General features: G+C 48.1%; 1 protein-coding gene across 1 annotated transcript in view; it reads right to left on the bottom strand.

Annotated features, from left to right (window-relative positions):
* Positions 1-10,465: 10,465 nt before the first annotated feature.
* Positions 10,466-19,852, bottom strand: part of ALDH4A1 (aldehyde dehydrogenase 4 family member A1) — a 46,084-nt gene continuing 36,697 nt past the window's right edge. The window contains exon 16 of the mRNA XM_068171776.1: positions 10,466-10,475. The gene's annotated coding sequence lies outside the window, so the exon portion shown is untranslated. The remainder of the gene's footprint in view (positions 10,476-19,852) is intronic.

Genomic DNA, 19,852 nt, shown 5'->3' with positions numbered 1-19,852 from the left:
CTGTGGGGTGGGAAACACCAACTGTGGGGTGGGAGACACCAAGTGTGGGGTGGGAAACACCAGCTGTGGGGTGGGAAACATCAAATATGGGATTGGAAACACCAAATGTGGGATGGGAAACACCAACTGTGGGGTGGGAAACATCAACTGTGGGGTGGGAGACACCAGCTGTGGGGTGGGATACACCAAGTGTGGGGTGGCAAACACCAGATGTGGGATGGGAAACATCAAATATGGGATTGGAAACACCAGCTGTGGGGTGGGAAACACCAACTGTGGGGTGGGAAACACCAGCTGTGGGGTGGGATACATCAGCTGTCAGGTGGGTTTGAGTTTGGGGAGCAGGAAGGGCCAGAACTGCCAGCCTGGGGTCCGTCCCCCTCACAGGGGAGGCCCAAGGGCTTTGGGATTGCACCCCCCACCTGCACCCTCTTATCCAGCCCCTCCCTGAGACCCCTGAGCCCCCAGCTGCTCCAAGTGCTGGGATAAGCCACATTTCTGAGGAAAATGGGAAACTGGGAGGCCCTGAACCACGGGCTGCCCACTATGGATGGGGCTGGGGGCTGGGGGAGCCTGCAGGGCTGGGGAATCTCTGGGCTGGAGGATGTGGGGGAGCTCAGTGGGGATCCCTGGAAAACCTGGCAGGAATGAGCTGGAAACTACAGTTTGGGCACGACACCGAAGGCACCGCGCTGCCCCAAACCCCAAAACTGCAGAAATTACAGACAGAGAGGCTGAGCCTCTTGTGGGTACCATCACCAAGTTCAGCCCAGATCCCTCCCCGTGTCCTGCGGGAATGGCGTGTGGGATCTGCCATGAGCTCTTCCCACCCCAGACCCAGAATTCACAGAATTCATAGAATTCATGGAATTCACAGAGTCACAGAATACACAGAATCACACAGAATTCACAGAACTCACAGAATTCACAGAATTCACAGAAATCACAGAATTCATGGAATTCACAGAATCACAGAATTAATGGAATTCACAGAATTCACAGAATCACAGAATTCACAAAATCACATAGAATTCACAGAATTCACAGAATCACATAGAACTCACAGAATTCACAGAATCGCAGAATTCACAGAATCACATAGAACTCACAGAATTCACAGAATCACAGAATTCAGGGAATCACACAGATCCTGTGACAGTGGGATCACACCTGGGGGTGTCGGGGAGGGGATCTCATTTGTCCAGGAACCCCAAAGGTGGTGACACTAGAATGGGATGATATTAAAAACACGGTGACACCATAAACACAGTGACACTAGAACGGGGTGACATTAAAAACACGGTGACAGATAAAACCTGGTGACACTAAGACAGGGTGACATTAAAACCCCTGTGACACGATAAACACAGTGACACTAAAAACCTGGTGATACCAAAATGGGGTGATATTAAAAACTCGGTGACACTATATACACAGTGACACTAAAATAGGGTGGCAATAAAAGCACAGCAACACTATAAATACAGTGACACTAGAAAAGGGTGACATTAAAAACACAGTGACACGATAAACACAGTGACACTATAAAGACAGTGACACTAAAACAGGGTGACATTAAAAACACGGTGACACAATAAACAAAATGACACTATAAATACAGCGACAGCAAAATGGGGTGACATTAAAAACACAGTGCCAGCATAAACACAGTGACACTATAAACCGGAGACACCAAAATTGAGTGATATTAAAAACTCGGTGATACTATAAACACGGTGACACCAAAACGGGGTGACATTAAGAACATGGTGACACTATAAACACAGTGACACAATAAACACAGTGACACTATAAATACAGTGACAGCAACATGGGGTGACATTAAAAACACAGTGCCAGCATAAACGCAGTGACACTATAAACCTGGAGACACCAAAATTGGGTGATATCAAAAATACAGTGACACTATAAGCACGGTGGCACCAAAACGGGGTGACATTACAAACACAGTGACACTATAAACACAGTGACACTAAAAGAGGGTGACATTAAAAACACAGTGACACTGAAATAGGGTGACATTAAAAACACAGTGACACTATAAACCTGGTGACACCAAAATGGGGTGATATTAAAAACTCGGTGACACTATAAACACAGTGACACCAAAACGGGGTGACATTAAGAACATTGTGACACTATAAACACAGTGACACCAAAACAGGGTGACATTAAACACACAGTGACACCATAAACACAGTGACACTAGAACGGGGTGACATTGAGAACACGGTGACATGATAAACATGGTGGCACTAAAATAGGGTGACATTAAAAACCCTGTGACACAATAAACACAGTGACACTATAAATTCTGTGGCAGTAAAATGGGGTGACATTTTAAACACAGTGACACTATAAACCTGGAGACACCAAAACGGGGTGACATTAAGAACACGGTGACACGCTAAACCTGGCGACGCTAAAAGAGGGTGACATTAAAAACACAGTGAAACTATAAACACAGTGACACTATTAACACAGTGACACTGTAAATACAGTGACACCAAAATAGAGTGGCATTAAAAGCACAGTGACACTATAACCACAGTGACACTGTAAATACAGTGACACTATAAACACAGTGACACTATAAACACAGTGACACTATAAACTCAGTGACACAATAAATACAGCGACAGCAACATGGGGTGACATTAAAAACACAGTGCCAGCATAAACACAGTGACACCAAAATGGGGTGATATTAAAAACTCGGTGACACTATAAACACAGTGACACTAAAATAGGGTGACATTAAACACACAGTGACACCATAAACACAGTGACACTAGAACGGGGTGACATTGAGAACACGGTGACATGATAAACCTGGTGGCACTAAAATAAGGTGACATTAAAAACCCTGTGACACAATAAACACAGTGACACTCTAAATTCAGTGGCAGCAAAATGGGTTGACATTAAAAACACAGTGACACTATAAACCTGGAGACACCAAAACGGGGCGACATTAAGAACACGGTGACACGCTAAACCTGGTGACACTAAAAGAGGGTGACATTAAAAACACAGTGAAACTATAAACACAGTGACACTATAAACCCTGTGACACAATAAACACAGTGACACTGTAAATACAGTGACACCAAAATCGGGTGGCATTAAAAGCACAGTGACAGTATAGCCACAGTGACACTGTAAATACAGTGACACTAAAATAGGGTGACATTACAAACACAGTGACACTATAAACTCAGTGACACTATAAATACAGTGGCAGCAACATGGGGTGACATTAAAAACACAGTGCCAGCATAAACGCAGTGACACTATAAAACTGGAGACACCAAAATTGGGTGATATCAAAAACACAGTGACACTATAAGCACTGTGGCACCAAAACGGGGTGACATTACAAACACAGTGACACTATAAACACAGTGACACTAAAAGAGGGCGACATTACAAACACAGTGACACTATAAACCTGGTGACACCAAAATGGGGTGATATTAAAAACTCAGTGACACTATAAACACAGTGACACCAAAATAGGGTGACATTAAGAACATTGTGACACTATAAACACGGTGACACCAAAACGGGGTGACATTAAAAACACAGTGACACCATAAACACAGTGACACTAGAACGGGGTGACATTGAGAACACAGTGACACAATAAACCTGGTGGCACTAAAATAGGGTGACATTAAAAACCCTGTGACACAATAAACACAGTGACACTATAAATTCTGTGGCAGTAAAATGGGGTGACATTTTAAACACAGTGACACTATAAACCTGGAGACACCAAAACGGGGCGACATTAAGAACACGGTGACACGCTAAACCTGGTGACGCTAAAAGAGGGTGACATTAAAAACACAGTGACACTAGAAACACAGTGACACTATAAACACAGTGACACTATTAACACAGTGACACTGTAAATACAGTGATACCAAAATAGGGTGGCATTAAAACACAGTGACACTATAAACACAGTGACACTATAACCAAAGTGACACTATAAACACAGTGACACTATAAACACAGTGACACTATAACCACTGTGACATGATAAACTCAGTGACACTATAAATACAGTGGCAGCAAAATGGGGTGACATTAAAAACACAGTGCCAGCATAAACACAGTGACACCAAAATGGGGTGACATTAAAAACTCGGTGACACTATAAACGCAGTGACACCAAAATAGGGTGGCATTACAAACACAGTGACACTATAAACCTGGTGACACTAGAACGGGGTGACATTAAGAACACGGTGACACTATAAACCTGGTGACACTAAAATAGGGTGACATTAAGAACACGGTGACACTATAAACACAGTGACACTAAAATAGGGTGACATTACAAACACGGTGACACTATAAACACAGTGACACTATAAATACAGTGACAGCAACATGCGGTGACATTAAAAATACAGTGCCAGCATAAACACAGTGATGCTATAAACCTGGTGACATCAAAATGGGGTGATACTAAAAACTCGGTGACACTATAAACACAGTGATACTAAAAACTCGGTGACACTATAAACACAGAGACACCAAAACGGGGTGACATTAAGAACATGGTGACACTATAAACACAGTGACACTAAAATAGGGTGACATTACAAACAGAGTGACACTATAAACACGGTGACACTAGAACCGTGTTTATAGACACTAGAACAAAAGCATGGTGACACTCTAAAACATGGTGACACCAAAACGGGGTGACATTAAGAACACGGTGCCATTCTGTTATTCCCGGCCACTTCCCCGTTTTCCAACCCACTGCGCTTCCCGGTCCCGGCTCCCGGCCCCTCCCGGCCCTTCCCGGAGCCTCCCCGCGTTCCCGGAGCTCCATGCTGGGCATCCCCGGCCGTGCCAGCGCGGCTCCGGTGCCCCCTGGGGCCACCCGGGCAGGGCGAGCCTGGGGAGCCTGGGGGCTCCGGCTCGGGGCTGCCGGGGCATTAATCCGGCGATAAGGGGCTGATAAGGAGCTGATAATGCACTGATAGAATTCACAGAATTCACAGAATTTTCTAGGTTGAAAGAGACCTTTAAGATCATTGAGTCCAACCCATGTTCTAACACCTCAACTAGATCATGGCACCAAGTACCACATCCAGTCTTTTTTTAAACACATCCAGGGATGGTGACTCCACCACCTCCCTGGGCAGATGATTCCAGTATTTGACCACTCTTTCTGTGAAAAACTTCTTCCTTAAGTCTAGCCTGTATCTCCTTTGGCGCAGCTCGAGACTGTGTCCTCTTGTTCTATCTGTTGTCGCCCAGAGAAAGAGACCGACCCCCAGCTCACCACAGCCACCCTTCAGGAAGTTGAAGAGAGCGATAAGGTCACCTCTGAATCTCCTTTTCTCCAGGCTAAACACCCCCAGCTCCCTCAGTCGTTCCTCATACGGCTTGTGTTCCAAGCCCCTCACCAGCCTCGTTGTTCTCCTTTGGACACGCTGAAGCACCTCAGTGTCTCTCCTAAATTGAGGAGCCCAGAACTGGGCACAGCACTCAAGGTGTGGCCTCACCAGTAGCGAGTACAGGGGAAGAATGAGCTCCCTGCTCCTGCTGGCCACACTATTCCTGATACTGGCCAGGATGCCATTGCCCTTCTTGGCCACCTGGGCACACTGGTGGCTCACGTTCAGCCGACGGTCAACCAGCACCCCCAGGTCCCTTTCCACCTGAGCACTGTCCAGACACACCGTCCCCAGCCTATAGCGTTGCAGGGGGTTATTGTGGCCAAAGTGCAGGACTCGGCACCTGGACTTATTGAACTTCATCCCATTAGATTCTGCCCATCCATCCAACCCTTCCAAGTCCCTCTGCAAAGCCCTCCGTCCCTCTAACAGATCGACACACGCTCCCAGCTTAGTGTCATCTGCAAATTTACTAACGAAAGACTCTAAACCCTCATCCATATCATCAATAAAACATTAAACAGAACTGGTCCTAGCACAGTTAAATAAATGAGATAAATCAGCTCCCAGCCCGGGTGACAGCTCTGCCGGCCCTGGCACAGGTGGCGGTCACAGCCCGGCCCCTGCAAGGGACCTGAGGCCATGGCAGGGACAGTCCCGGTGTCCTGGGGGATCAAACGCTATTCCTTTCCTGCCATTTATTTATTATTTATTGTTTATTACAGATTATTTACTGTTTTATTGTTTTATTTTTATATTGTTTATTGTTTATTTGTTTATTCTTAATGATTTGTTATTTTAATGTATTGTTTTGATTTATTAATTTATAATTTATTATTGATACCGTTATTATTTTTATTTATTATTGCCATTATTTTATTTATTATTTTTATTTACTGTTTATATTTTATATTTTGGTTTGGGGGTTTATTATTTATTTATTCCTTTATTTATTTGCTTATTTATATTTATTTATTTATTGTTATCTAGGATTCTCAGCTCTTCCCTCTGGCCCCCAGATTTCTGTGCCCCCCACAGCCTCCTCTGACCCCCCCACTGGATGTTCCCCTGGAATTCCGATATTCTCCTGGAATTCTGATATTTCCCTGGAATTCCATGTTTTGCTGCTGCAGGGAGCCCAGGCCAGAGGGATTCCAAGCCTGCAGAGACCCCAAGCACAGGAAAAGCCCCAAATATTAATAATTTCATCCTGGCTCTGTGATTTTGTAGGGCAGAAACCCCCAGAGGAGAAACTCATACTTCCCTTTTCAACTTCACAACCAAGAAAAGTTGAAAATTTCCATTATTTTTCTGGATGTTCTCACAGTTGCTCTTGGACTCAGTGATCCTGATGGATCCCTTCCAGCACAGCATATTCCATGATTCCATGATTTATAACCCTGCAATTCCATGATCCCGTAACTCTACAATTCCATTATTCCCTGATTCTATAATCCTACAAATCCATGATTCAATAATCCCATAATTCTATGACTCTGTAACCCTGCAATTCCATGATTCTGTGCTTTTATAATCTTGCAAATCCATGGTTCTCTGATCCTACACTTCCATGATTCCCTGATTCTACAATCCTACAATTCCATGATTGTTTGATCCTGCAACTCCATAATTTTATAATCCTATAATTCTGTGATTCTATAACCTTGCAATTCCATGATTCTCTGATTCTAGAGTTCCACGATTCCATGATTGCATAATCCTGCAGTTCCATGATTCCATAATCCTACAATTCCATGACTCTATAATCCTACAATTCCACAATTCTATAATCCCACAATTCCATTATTCCATTATTCTGTAATCCCACAATTCTATGGTTCTATAATCCTATGATTCTGTGATTCTGTAATCCTGTAATTCCATGATTCCATGGTTGTATAACCCTGCAATTCCACAATTCTATCATCCTGCAATTCTGTGGTTCTCTGATCCTATGATTCCATTATTCCTTGATTCCATAATCCTGCATTTCCACAATTCTGTGATTTTATAATCCCACAGTTGCATGGCTCTCTGATCCTTCAATTCCATGTTTCCATGATTCCACGAGCCTGCAATTCCATGATTCCATGATTCTATAATCCTACAATTTCATGGTTCTCTGATCCTATAATTCCCTGATTCCGTGATTCCAATATCCTGTAATTCCATGATTCTGTGATTCCATAATCCCACAATTCCATGGTTCTTTGATTCCATAATCCTGCAATTCCATGGTTCTCTGATCCTACAATTCCATGGTTCCATGATTCCATAATCCCACAATTCTATGGTTGTCTGATCCTTCAATTCCATGATTCCTTGATTCTATAATCCCACAATTCCATGATTCTATAATCCTACAATTTCATGGTTCTCTGATCCTATAATTCCCTGATTCTGTAATTCCATAATCCTGTAATTCCACGATTCTGTGATTCCATAATCCCACAATTCCATGGTTTTCTGATCCTTCAATTCCATGATTCCATGATTCTATAATCCCACAATTCCATGATTCCATGATCCTATAATCCCACAATTACATGGTTCTTTGATTCCATAATCCTGCAATTCCATGGTTCTCTGATCCTACAATTCCATGATTCCATGATTCCATAATCCCACAATTCCATGGTTGTCTGATCATTCAATTCCATGTTTCCTTGATTCTGTAATCCCACAATTCCATGATTCCATGATTCTATAATCCCATAATTCCATGGTTTCTTGATTCCATAATCCTGCAATTCCATTGTTCTCTGATCCTACAATTCCATGATTCCATAATCCCACAATTCCACGATTCTGTGACTCCATAATCCTGCAATTCCATCCTTCAATTCCACGACTCTGTAATTTAACCCTGCAATCTCACGATTCCGTTCTCAGAGGGAATTTGAGGAACAGACAAAATCCGTTTCCGTGCCGAGGCTCTTCCCACCTCATTCCTTTCCAAGGAAAGGGAGGAACAACCCGGAAGGGAAACAAAACATTTTTGCCTTTCCGAGCTGAGATTCAGAACATTTTTTGAAGCTCAGACTAAAGAAAATGAGTTTTTTCCTCCCTTTTTATTCAAAATGGAGCAATTAAAGCTTTTTGGAAAGGTTCTTGCTGTAAAAATGAAATGTTTTAGGGGAAGGTGTTTGAACCCCTTTCCATCTCTCCCTTTTTTCCATCGCCTTTTCCAGCACCAGGGATTCCCAAGGAAGATTTGCAGCTGGAATTTCGTGTTAGTTTATGGGCCGGAACCTCGTCCATGTCCCCAAATCCTGACCAATCCCCAAATCCCAGAGATTTGGGGGAAAGGGGGGGCAGCAAACCCTGGCCCTGCCAGGTGTGGGTGCTCCAGGAAGGTTTTGGGGCAGGTTTAGGAATCCAGGAAGGTTTTGGGGTGGGTTTGGGATCCTGATTTTTATGGATGCAGAAAATCCATCCCAAAGGGTGAACCTGGCCCTGGAAGCAGAATTCCTGGGAATTCCTGTGGGAAGATGAGCCCAGCACCCCCTCCCCCCCAACCTCAGCTCCTGCTCCCCAAAATTTGGGAAGTGGCTCTGGAATTCCCGCTTGGCATCGGTGCCTGGGTTTTTTGGGAAGGGCAGGCGCCCATCCTGAGCAGGGATTCCTGTTCCTTTAATTGTAGGATTATGGAATCATGGAATTGTGGGATTATAGAATCACAGAATTGTAGGATTATGGAATCACAGAAATATAGGATTATATAATCACGGAATTGCAGGATTATGGAAGCATGGAATTTTAGGATCAGGGAATCATGGAATTGTAGGATTATAGAATTACAGAACTATAGGATTATAGAATCATGGGATTGTTGGATTATGGAATCATGGAATTGCAGGGTTATAGAATCACAGAACTGTAGGATAATGGAATAATGGAATTGCAGGATTATGGAATCATGGAACTGTAGGATTGCAAACCATGGAATAAACTGGGCTGGAAGGGATCCATCCCCTTCCCCATCCCCATCCCCATCCCCGTCCCCGTCCCTGTCCCCATTCCCATTCCCATTCCCATTCCCATTCCCATTCCCATTCCCGTTTCCCATTCCTGCTCCCGTTCCTATTGCCGTTCCCATTTCTGTTCCCATTCCCATTCCCATTCCCCATTCCTGTTCCTGTTCCCCATTCCCATTCCTGTTCCCCATTCCCATCCCCATCCCCATCCCCATTCCTATCCCCGTTCCCGTTCCCATTCCCATCCCCATCCCTATTCCCGTTCCCGTTCCCATTCCCGTTCCCTTTCCTGATCCCACAGCCGAGGGTCATTCCAAGCTCCTGACCCATATCCAGCTCCTTGTTCCTGATCTCAGGGATGTTTTCCTGCCCCATATCCAGGTCCCTGTTCCTGATCCCAGAGATGTTTTTGTGCCCCATATCCAGGTTGCTCATCCCAGAGATGTTTCCCTGCCCCATATCCTATTGCTGATCCCAGGGATGTTTTCCCACCCCATATCCAGGTTACTGATCCCAGAGATATTTCCCTGCCCCATATCCCCAGTGGCTGATCCCGGGGATGTTTTCCCATTCCATATCCAGGTTCCTATTCCTATTCCCAGGGATGTTTCCCTGCCCCATATCCAATGGCTGATCCAAAGGATGTTTCCCTGCCCCACATCCAGGTCCCTGTTCCTGATCCCAGGGATGTTTTCCTTCCCCTTAAACGGGTCCCATATCCCAAGGATGTTTTCCTTCCCCATATCCCCGTGGCTGATCCCAGGGATGTTTTCCTGCCCCATATCCAGGTTACTGACCCCAGGGATATTTTCCTGCACCATATCCCATGGCTGATCCTAGGGATATTTTCCTGTCCCATATCCCCTGTTTCTGATCCCAGGGATGTTTCCCTGCCCCATATCCCATGGCTGATCCCAGGGATGTTTTCCTGCCCCATATCCCATTGCTGATCCCATGGATGTTTCCCTACCCCATATCCCATGGCTGATCCCAAGGATTCCTCTCCCCGAGGCAGAGCTCTTGGCACTTTCCAAGCGGTTCCAGCCCCGGGCTGATTAAACTGGGCTGTGGCCCTGCATAAAATCAGGGAGTTCCGAGCAGGCCAGGGACACGGGAGGGAATTAAGTCCCTCAGGGAGGATTTCCATGCCAGCCCCACTCCTTTCTTTTTTCAGGATTAATTGTAATTAAGATCCCAGCCCAGCCTCGTGCTCACCTGGCGCAGAGCAGCCCGGAATTTTAATAATTTTAACAATTTTAACGTAGGAGCTCATCTAATCCTGCATTCCTGAACATTCCCTTCCTCCCTCCTGTGCCAGCATTCCCATTTTCTGCTCCAGGCTGGGAAAGCTCCTTTTGGGAGAGTTTTCCTGGAAAAGGGGTGCTAGGGGAGGGGAAGGGAGCAGGGTGAAGGTGCAGCATTCCCAAATCCACATTCCCAGGAAAAAGCAGAATCCCCCTCTGGAGGGTTCCAGGTCCTTCCGACCCTCGGGGGCGTGCAGCAGGCCCAGTTTGAGGTGTCTGTGGTTCCCTCCATCCCAATTCCCCCTTGGAATTCCCCAGGAGTGGGGCAGGACCCGGGAGGGGAGGAAATCCCATTTTCCCAGGGCTGGGGGATCCTGGACACCCCAATTCCCTTCTCAGGCTCTGCTTTCCCTCAGCACCCCTGGGCATCCCTAAAATCCCCAAGGGAACAACTGGGATTCCAGGGGCAGGACAGGGCATCGCCTGATGAAAAATATTGGGAATATTCTCCTACAGCCAGGAGTTGGAAGCCAAGCATCCTACTCGCTCCCAAATCCCCAAAATCCCCAAATTTGACTGCAATCCCTCTCTCAGCTCCTTTGGGATCGAGTTCCCTGTGCTGGATCTGCCTCACGGACCCTCTCCCCTCATCCCCACCTTTCTCTCCTTTCTCCTTTCCCTTCTCTCATCCCTTTTTATTTTCCCCGACTGGGAAATAAATAAATAAAAATAAATAAATAAATTAAACACCCAGGAATCCTGGCTGATTCCTGCACGTCCCTCACCTCGAATTCCACCCAGGACTCCCTTTTGTACAGAGCCAGGCTAATTATTATTAATGGCAGATTTGGGTTTATTTCAACCAGGAGACCAAAAAAAAAAAATTAAAAAAAAAAAAAAAAAGGACATCCGAGGGGGAAGAGGGGGGAGGACGAGGATGGGAGGGAAGAGGGGGGGAAAAAAGGAAAAAAGGGAGAGAAGAAACCCAGAAGAAACTGTTCACATTTCCCGAGACATGGACAAAGCTTTTATGAATATAACTGGATTTGTAACAAGCATTGCAGCTGCATATAAGGCATTCAGACATGGAGACAATTTTACTAGATAATAGACTATCACGCAGGATACAATTTAAATTAAAAAATGCAATTTTCACCTTGAAATGAACAAATGATTACAATTTCTATACAAATTAAGGCATTCAGGCTCTCTTTCAGTAGTGGCATCAGCCCATGAAATATGACATAATTACCATGAAATACATTTTCAAATATTTTGATTTTTGTCCGCTGCTTTTAAAAAACATAGCCCGGGCTCACGCGCGCGCGCGTGTGTGTGTGTGAGTGCGCGTGGGGGGAGAGCGGCTCCCATTATCCCACCTTCTGGGGAAAAACACATTAAAAAGAAAAGAAAAACTCCCCAAAGATTAAACCTCCCCCCTCCTCCCTCCTCCCCGCTCCCCCTCCTCTTGACTCGCGAGATAAAATTGAAAAATAAAAAAAAAAAAAAAAATCAGACAGAAAGAAAAGGGACGCAAGCGAAAGGCTCTAAAGCCTCGAGATTTATCTAAATTACTACGCTTATCTGCAAAAATCACATCTGCCCGTTATCTGGCGGCTCCGCGCATCGCCCGCGCCCGGCTCCGATTCCGCTCCTTTTATTCTTTAATTATTTTTCCATTCTGCTCCCCCGGCCGGGCGGCGGCTACAAGGGGGACCAGAGGGGCGCTGACCCCGCGCCGGGGAGGGACGGAGGGAGGGAGGGGAGGACGGGAATGACGGGATTGGGAAGTGCGGGAGGAGCTGGAATTTGGGGGGCAAAACAGGGCGGGGAGGGCTCTTTAACCACCACAGCTATTCAGGAAAATCCACTGGGAGCAGCAGGATGAGCGATGGAAAGCCGGCTTGGAAAGGAGGGAGAGGGGGAATTCTGGGGGTAAAATAGGGAAATAATTGGGGAATTTTTTGGGGTAAAATATGGAAAGGCTAGGGGGAATTTTCGGGGTAAAATATGGAAATAATTGGGGAATTTTCAGGGTAAAATACAGAAATTATAGGGAGAATTTCTGGGGTAAAATATTGAAAGGATAGGGGTAATTTTGGGGGTAAAATACAGAAATGATAAGGAGAATTTGGGGGCTAAAATACAGAAATGATGGGAGGAATTTTAGGGGTAAAATACAGAAATTATGGGGGAATTTCTGGTGTAAAATATGGAAATAATAGGGGTAATTTTGGGGGTAAAATACAGAAATTATGGGGAAATTTTGGGGGTAAAACATAATTTTTTGAGAACCTTCCAATGAGTTTTTCCTAGCCCATCCCGGCTGCACATCCCAGGATGGCTCCGTCCCTTTGTCCTCCCTCTTTTTTAGAGCTTTTTTATTTAAAAATAAAAATCTTTTTTATTTAAAAATCAGCGTGGAGCAGGAGGACGGGCAGGGCCCGGTGGTGCAGCTGTGCCAGACTTGGCCTTTTCCAGCTCCTCCATAAAATGGTCCGACACCATCGCTAGAGGGGTTTGGGTGGGATTTTGGGAAGGAGCTCCTGGCTGGGCTGGAATTCCCAGAGAATTGGAATGCTCTGGAATTGCCAGAGAAGCCCCTGGATCCCTGGGAGTGTCCAAGGGACGTTGGCTGGGTTGGGACAGGGGTGGTGGCACTGGATGGGCTTCCAGGCCCTTCCAAGCTGAGCCATTCCAGGATTTTCCCAGGATTTCCTGTGTTTTCCCTGCAGCCCTCGGGATCCCAGACTGGAGCTGGGAAGTTCCCTCTTCCCTTTGGAGTGAGCATGAGTTTAAAACCTGCCTCTATTCCAACCCATTTTCCTGGAGTGGGGCAGGATAATCCTGGATTTTGGGCCCAGCTCCAACATTCCCAAGTTTCTGTGCCGGATTTTGGGATGGCTCTGGCTGGGTTTGTCCATTCCTCCCCGCTGGGAATTGTCCCTTTTTGTCCGGAGTTCATCCCTTTCCTCCCCGCTTTTCTCCCATCCATCCTCCTCCAGGAATCCAGGGATGGGCAGGTTTCTCCTGAGCAGCAGCTGCCAATCCTTGCTTTTCATGGAATAAAATCCTTTTGCCCATGATTTCCATCCCTCCTCTCCAGCCTGTCCCTGCCCGCAGTGTGCCCGCAGGAATTGGGGACCTCACTGGGATCGCTCCGGTCTTGGTTCCCTCAAGGTTTATGGACCTCCATCCCCATTCCTGAGCTTTTACTCCCAAAATGGGGAGCTTCCACTCCAAATTCCTACTCCAGGATCCATGTCCTGCTCATCAGCACGTCAAGCAGGGATGGGGGAGGATTCATTCCATTTCAGTTTAGGAATTCAGAGGAGTTTTGTGGAAAAAATCAGATTTTTGGTGGTGGTGAGCAGACCCTGTAGCTGCTGGGCTGGTGCAGCTCCCGGATTTTTGGCTAAAATCTGGAATTCCTGTGATCTGTCCATGAGGAAATCCTGGTGTTCAGTGCTTGGATGCTTTCAGGGTATGATTTCCTGTGGATTCTTGCAGACCTGGGACAGGAACGCTGGAGCAGCCTTGGAATCGGCGCCCGCTATAAATAATTTCATTTTTTATTAACATATTCTTTTAACTTTCACCACCTTCATCTCGAGAGCCTCGCAGCTCCTGATATCCAGTAACAGGTATTGATTTTGGGCTGGAGAAGTGCTGAGAAGTGCCGAGCAGCGCTTTTGAGGCGATCGATAATTTCAGCTGAGAAATTATTCAGAATTTGGGAAGAAAAAGCTTTTAAGCGGGAGCTGGAGCTGCTTGGTCTGCACTCAATAAATAAAATAAAAACAAAATGGTGGGGTTTTCTTTCCTTGAAAAGGAGGAGGGGAGGAGTCAGGCAGGGGAAGGAGGACAGCTCAGGGCAGTGGGATGGGGAGGGGATGGGATGGGATGGGATGGGATGGGATGGGATGGGATGGGATGGGATGGGATGGGATGGGATGGGGTTGGGGATGGGCAGACCCTTCCTTATCCATGATGGGAATTCAGGAATGAGTTCCAGGAGAGGCTGGAGCACACCGAGAGCATTCCCAGGATAGCTTTCCCTGGGACTGTGGGTGGGGCTGGGGCTCAGCTTTGGGGTTTTTATTGGGTTTTGGTGTTTTATTGGTGTTTGGGGTTTATTCTCCCAGAGTTTGTTCCTTTAACCCAAACTGTAGACAAAGGGTCTGCACACTCCCGGCCTCTCCAGGAACATTTTCCATTCCCATTCCCTTTCTCTTTCTCATTCCCATTCCCACAGGATTTTAACCCAAACTAACCCAGATGTGTCTCCATGGAGCCGCTCCCAGAGCCAGATTCCCCTTGGGATGGGACACAGGAAAAGCAGATCCGTGTCCACTCCAGGTGCTGGGATAGAGCCACTCCTCCCTGCCCAGCCCCAGAGCTGTCCCCAGCCCTGGAGCTGTCCCCAGCCCCAGAGCTGTCCCCAGCTGGGCTGTTCCTGTCCCTGTCCCCAGAGCTGTCCCCAGCCAGTCTGACCCTGTCCCCAGGCCCCGTCTGTCGCACCTCGGGTACAGCTCAGGGACAGCTCGGCCCAGCCCCATTCCCATTCCAGAGCCCTTCCCAGACAGCTCCAGAGCTCGGAGCCACCCCCGGCTCCAGCTCTGCTCGGGACCCTCTGAACGCTTCCCAAGGGATTCCCAATGCTGGGAGAATCCATCCTGACCCTGCTGGGTCCACAGGGTCTGGGAACACTGGGAATGCCAGGTGTCAGCCCATGTTCCAGGGGGGCAATGATCCCTGGGGCTCACTCCTGGCCAAGCTGGGGCTTCCCAGAGCCAGCTCCTTCCAGAATCTCCCATTTCCCAACCCTCCCATTTCCCAACCCACCCACTTACCAAATCCCCCATTTCCCAAATCCCCCATTTCCCAAATCCCCCATTTCACAAATCTCCCATTTCCCAAATCCCCCATTTCCCCAATCTCCCATTTCCAACACTTCTATTTCCCAAATCTCCCATTTCCCAACCCACCCACTTACCAAATCCCCCATTTCCCAAATCCCCCATTTCCCAAATCTCCCATTTCACAAATCTCCCATTTCCCAAATCCCCCATTTCCCAAATCCCCCATTTCCAACACTTCTATTTCCCAAATCTCCCATTTCCCAACCCCCCCACTTGCCAAACCCCCCATTTCCCAAATCCCCCATTTCCAGACTGGCTGCAGCTCTCTGGTCCCTCCCGCAACTGGGAATCTCCAAACCCTTCCCAGCCTCACCTTTCCCATTGCTGGGAATGCTCCAGGTGCCCCGGGGCAGGAATGGCTTTGCAGGGAAGCTCTGGAGCCCCAGGGAATGGCCGCAGGGAGCTCGGGAGGCTCCCTGGGACCGACCCGGGCTGGGCTGGGCGTGCCGGACTCAAGGCTGGATTCCATCTGCAGCCACACTCCACAGGTGCCCGGGAATGCTCCTGCCCTGGAGCCACCTCTGACAGCTCCTGCAGGGGCTGTGCCTGAGGGGATGGGGAGAGACAAAAGCACCAGGGGTTGGGGTGTCATCATCATCATCACCATCGCCATCGCCATCATCATCACCATCGTCATCACCATCATCATCATTGTCATCATCATCATCATCACTGTCATCATCATCATTGTCATCATCACCATCATCATCATCGTCATCATCACCATCATCATCATTGTCATCATCATTGTCATCATCATTGTCATCACCCTCATCATCACCATCATCATCACCATCGTCGTCATCATCACCATCGTCATCATCATTGTCATCACCATTGTCATCATCATCATCATCACTGTCATCATCACCATCGTCATCATTGTCATCATCATTGTCACCACCATCATCACCATCGTCATCACCATTGTCATCATCATCATCACCATCACCATCATCACCATCACCATCATCATCACCATCATCATCATCATAACCATCATCATCATCACCATCACCATCATCATCACAATCGTCATCATCATCACCATCATCATCATCATAATTATCATCATCATCACCACCATCATCACCATGATCATCATCACAACCACCATCACCACCATCACCACCACCACTGTATTATTTACTAATTTTAATTTTGTATTATTTTTATTTTATTTTTATTATTGTTCCCATCACTTCCCCGTCGTTAGGAACGCCGCAGCCTCCAAAGGGCAGCAGAGCCCTTCCCTGCAGACGCAGGGGATCCGTGCCGCTGGGATTCCTGCCGGGCAGCCCGGGAAGGGCCTGGCCATCCGCTGCTGTGCCCGAAAGGGTTTTCCCGCTGGAGCGGCACCGGCCCCGCTCCGGGCCACCCAAAGCCCCGGCCCGAGCCCATTGTGGCCACAGCGGGGCTTGGGCAGGCCCTGGGGAAGGGCAGAGGAAGCTCCTCCCTGGCGAGGCCGGTGGGAACAGGGAGGACCCAGGGATGGCTCCCCGCTCAGGCCGGGATTCCATGGGGGTTTTCCGAACTCCCTGTGGCACCTCAGGGTTTGAGCTTTGCTGTTTTCCATGTTTGTAACCCTGCGGTTCTGTAGTGCAGAACTCCAATCTCCACACACAGCGTCAGCTGCTGCTCTCCCGTTTTGGGCAGACACAACAATTCCTCTCCAGGCCTGGCAATCAAGGACACCTCACTGCCTCAGCCCCGAGAAATTCAACAAAAGGGAGATGGGGGGAGCAAGCTTGGGGTAAAGACTTCATTACTGAAGCTGGAATTGGAGGATTAACCCCCAATATCCAAATGGACCAAAGTCATCAAAGTGTGAAAACTCGTGAGCCCTGGTCCATCTTTGGATGTAGCCCCTGCCTGAGATGTACCTGAAACCCCTTCAATAAATACACGCGGTTTTTATTCCCGTTATTTGGTCTGGCTCTGGTTTTAGGCAGCCCCAAAGGCATCACCTGCGCCTTTAAGGCCGGCCCCAGCTGGGTTCGCCACCCGGCTGGAGAGGATGCGGAATTAAGTTCTGAGAGGCTCCCGCAGCTGAGGCAGATGCGGCTCAGAGCGGCTCTTTATGTATTCATGAGCTGTGTGGAAGGGAAATAAAAGGATTCATTACCACGCAAAGTGTTACTAATGACATGTACCTGGTGCCGGGCACCTCTGGAAATCTAATGCGGCGCGGGCGGCAGAAAATGCATTCCCTTCTCCGGATGGAAAATTTCCCCTCCTTGGCCCTGCCTCATTCCGCATTCACTAAAAGCAACATTTACAATTCTTCTGCCATTATGTCCTACCAGGGCCTCTGCGCCTCTTGGCACGACCTTGAGATGAGCTGAAAATTGGAAATTCGCTGCCGCAGCCGGGCTGGGGAGGGCGGGGAAGGGACCGGCCCCGGCTCCGGCATTCCGGGCTGGGAGAGAGAGAGAGAGGGAGAAAGTGGGAAAGAGAGAGAAAGGAAGAGAAAAGGAGGGGAAAAAAAGGAGGAAGCAAGAAAGAAAGAGAGAAAAGGTGAGGAAAAAATAGAGAAAGGGATGGAGGCAGAAAGAGATAAAAAGAAAGAGAGAAAAAGAGAGAAAGAGAAGAGAAAGAAAAAAGGAGAGAGAAAAATTGAGAGAAAAAAGAGAGAAAGGGATGGACGGAGAAAGAGAGAAAATTGAGAGAAAAAAGAGAGAAAGGGATGGACGGAGAAAGAGAGAAAACCACAGGAAGAAAGAGAAAAGAAAAGAAAAGAAAAGAAAAGAAAAGAAAAGAAAAGAAAAGAAAAGAAAAGAAAAGAAAAGAAAAGAAAAGAAAAGAAAAGAAAAGAAAAGAAAAGAAAAGAAATCCTTAACTCTCTCGAAGTTCCCAGCAGGAGAAGGGGGGATGTGTGCGGGAGGCGGGCGGGGGACAGGGATAAATGGATTAATGGGAGCGGGCTCGGTTCTGCTCCATTTCACAGCCCTTGCTCCCGGTGCTCCACGAGGTGTTTGCAGAGAAACTCCTTTATCTCATGCCAAATTCCACTCCCAGCCCCGGGGCAGGTTTTGGGATGCCCCTTGAGCTCCGTGCCCTGGGGCCGGTGAGGAGTTTGCGGTGCTGCGGGATCCCTCCCACGGCCACATTTCCCAAGGAAAAGCCTCATTCCTCCCAGGGACCTCTCCCACAGTCCCTCGACGGGACGGGCTGGCCCCAGGACCACCCCAGAGCACTTCACTTCTTCTCCCCCTGCCCCTCCCTCACTCCCAGCTGTACTCCAGCCGCTGTTGCAGGTTTTCTCCAAGATTCCCTCATTTTTGGGGTATCCTTGTGATCAGGTTCAGGCTGAGCTCTGGGGAGTTGTGAGGAGGGCCCAGGCTTTCAGAAATTACTGATTTTATCTGGGTGTGAGGTGGGAGAGCTCCCAAAGCAGGAGGAGAAGGGGCTGGGTGGGTTCTGCTCCCACACCCCTCGACGCTGATGCACCTCCAGCACCCCCAGTCAGGTCATTCCTGATTTATCCCAGAATTCTCACCCCAGTGAGCTAAATGAGACACTGGGCAGGGGCTGCCCACGAGGGACAGGGCAGGGTGTGAGGAGGGAGCCTGGCACTGCCAGGGGAGCAACACCAGCCTGGTGCCAAATCGCAGTTCCTCAGGTTCCATCCGTATCCCGGCCAGGTCAGGGCTCAGCCTCTGCCAGGGCTGGGCTTGGCCCCTCTGCAGCTCAGCCAGGCTGGAGCTGTTCTGGAGCTGTGCCTAGAGCTGTTCCCGGAGCTGTGCCTGGAGCTGTGCGTGGAGCTGTGCTTGGAGCTGTGCCTGGAGCTGTGCTTGGAGCTGCTCTGGAGCTGTGCTTGGAGCTGTGCTTGGAGCTGTGCCTGGAACTGTGCCAGGAGCTGTTCTGGAGCTGTTCTGGAGCTGTCCAGGAGCTGTGCCTGGAGCTGTTCTGGAGCTGTTCTGGAGCTGTCCAGGAGCTGTGCCTGGAGCTGTTCTGGAGCTGTCCAGGAGCTGTGCCTGGAGCTGTTCTGGAGCTGTGCTTGGAGCTGCTCTGGAGCTGTGCCTGGAGCTGTGCCTGGAGCTGTGCCTGGAGCTGTGCCAGGAGCTGTGCCAGGAGCTGTGCCTGGAGCTGTGCCTGGAGCTGTTTTGGACCCAATGGCTGCCTCATGGGTTCCTGCACCTTCCTCTGGCAGGAAAAGCTGTCACGCTGCCTTCCCCCAGTGCCCTCACTGGTGACTTTTGAACCGCTGCTGTTCTCTCCTCATTCACAGAAAATCCTTCCTTTGCACCTCGGCTTTTGAGGGA

This window comes from Anomalospiza imberbis, chromosome 23, assembly GCF_031753505.1.
Source record: "Anomalospiza imberbis isolate Cuckoo-Finch-1a 21T00152 chromosome 23, ASM3175350v1, whole genome shotgun sequence".
Taxonomy (NCBI): domain Eukaryota; kingdom Metazoa; phylum Chordata; class Aves; order Passeriformes; family Viduidae; genus Anomalospiza; species Anomalospiza imberbis.
Note: the sequence above shows the minus strand (reverse complement) of the source record. Positions and strands in the feature narration are given on the sequence as shown.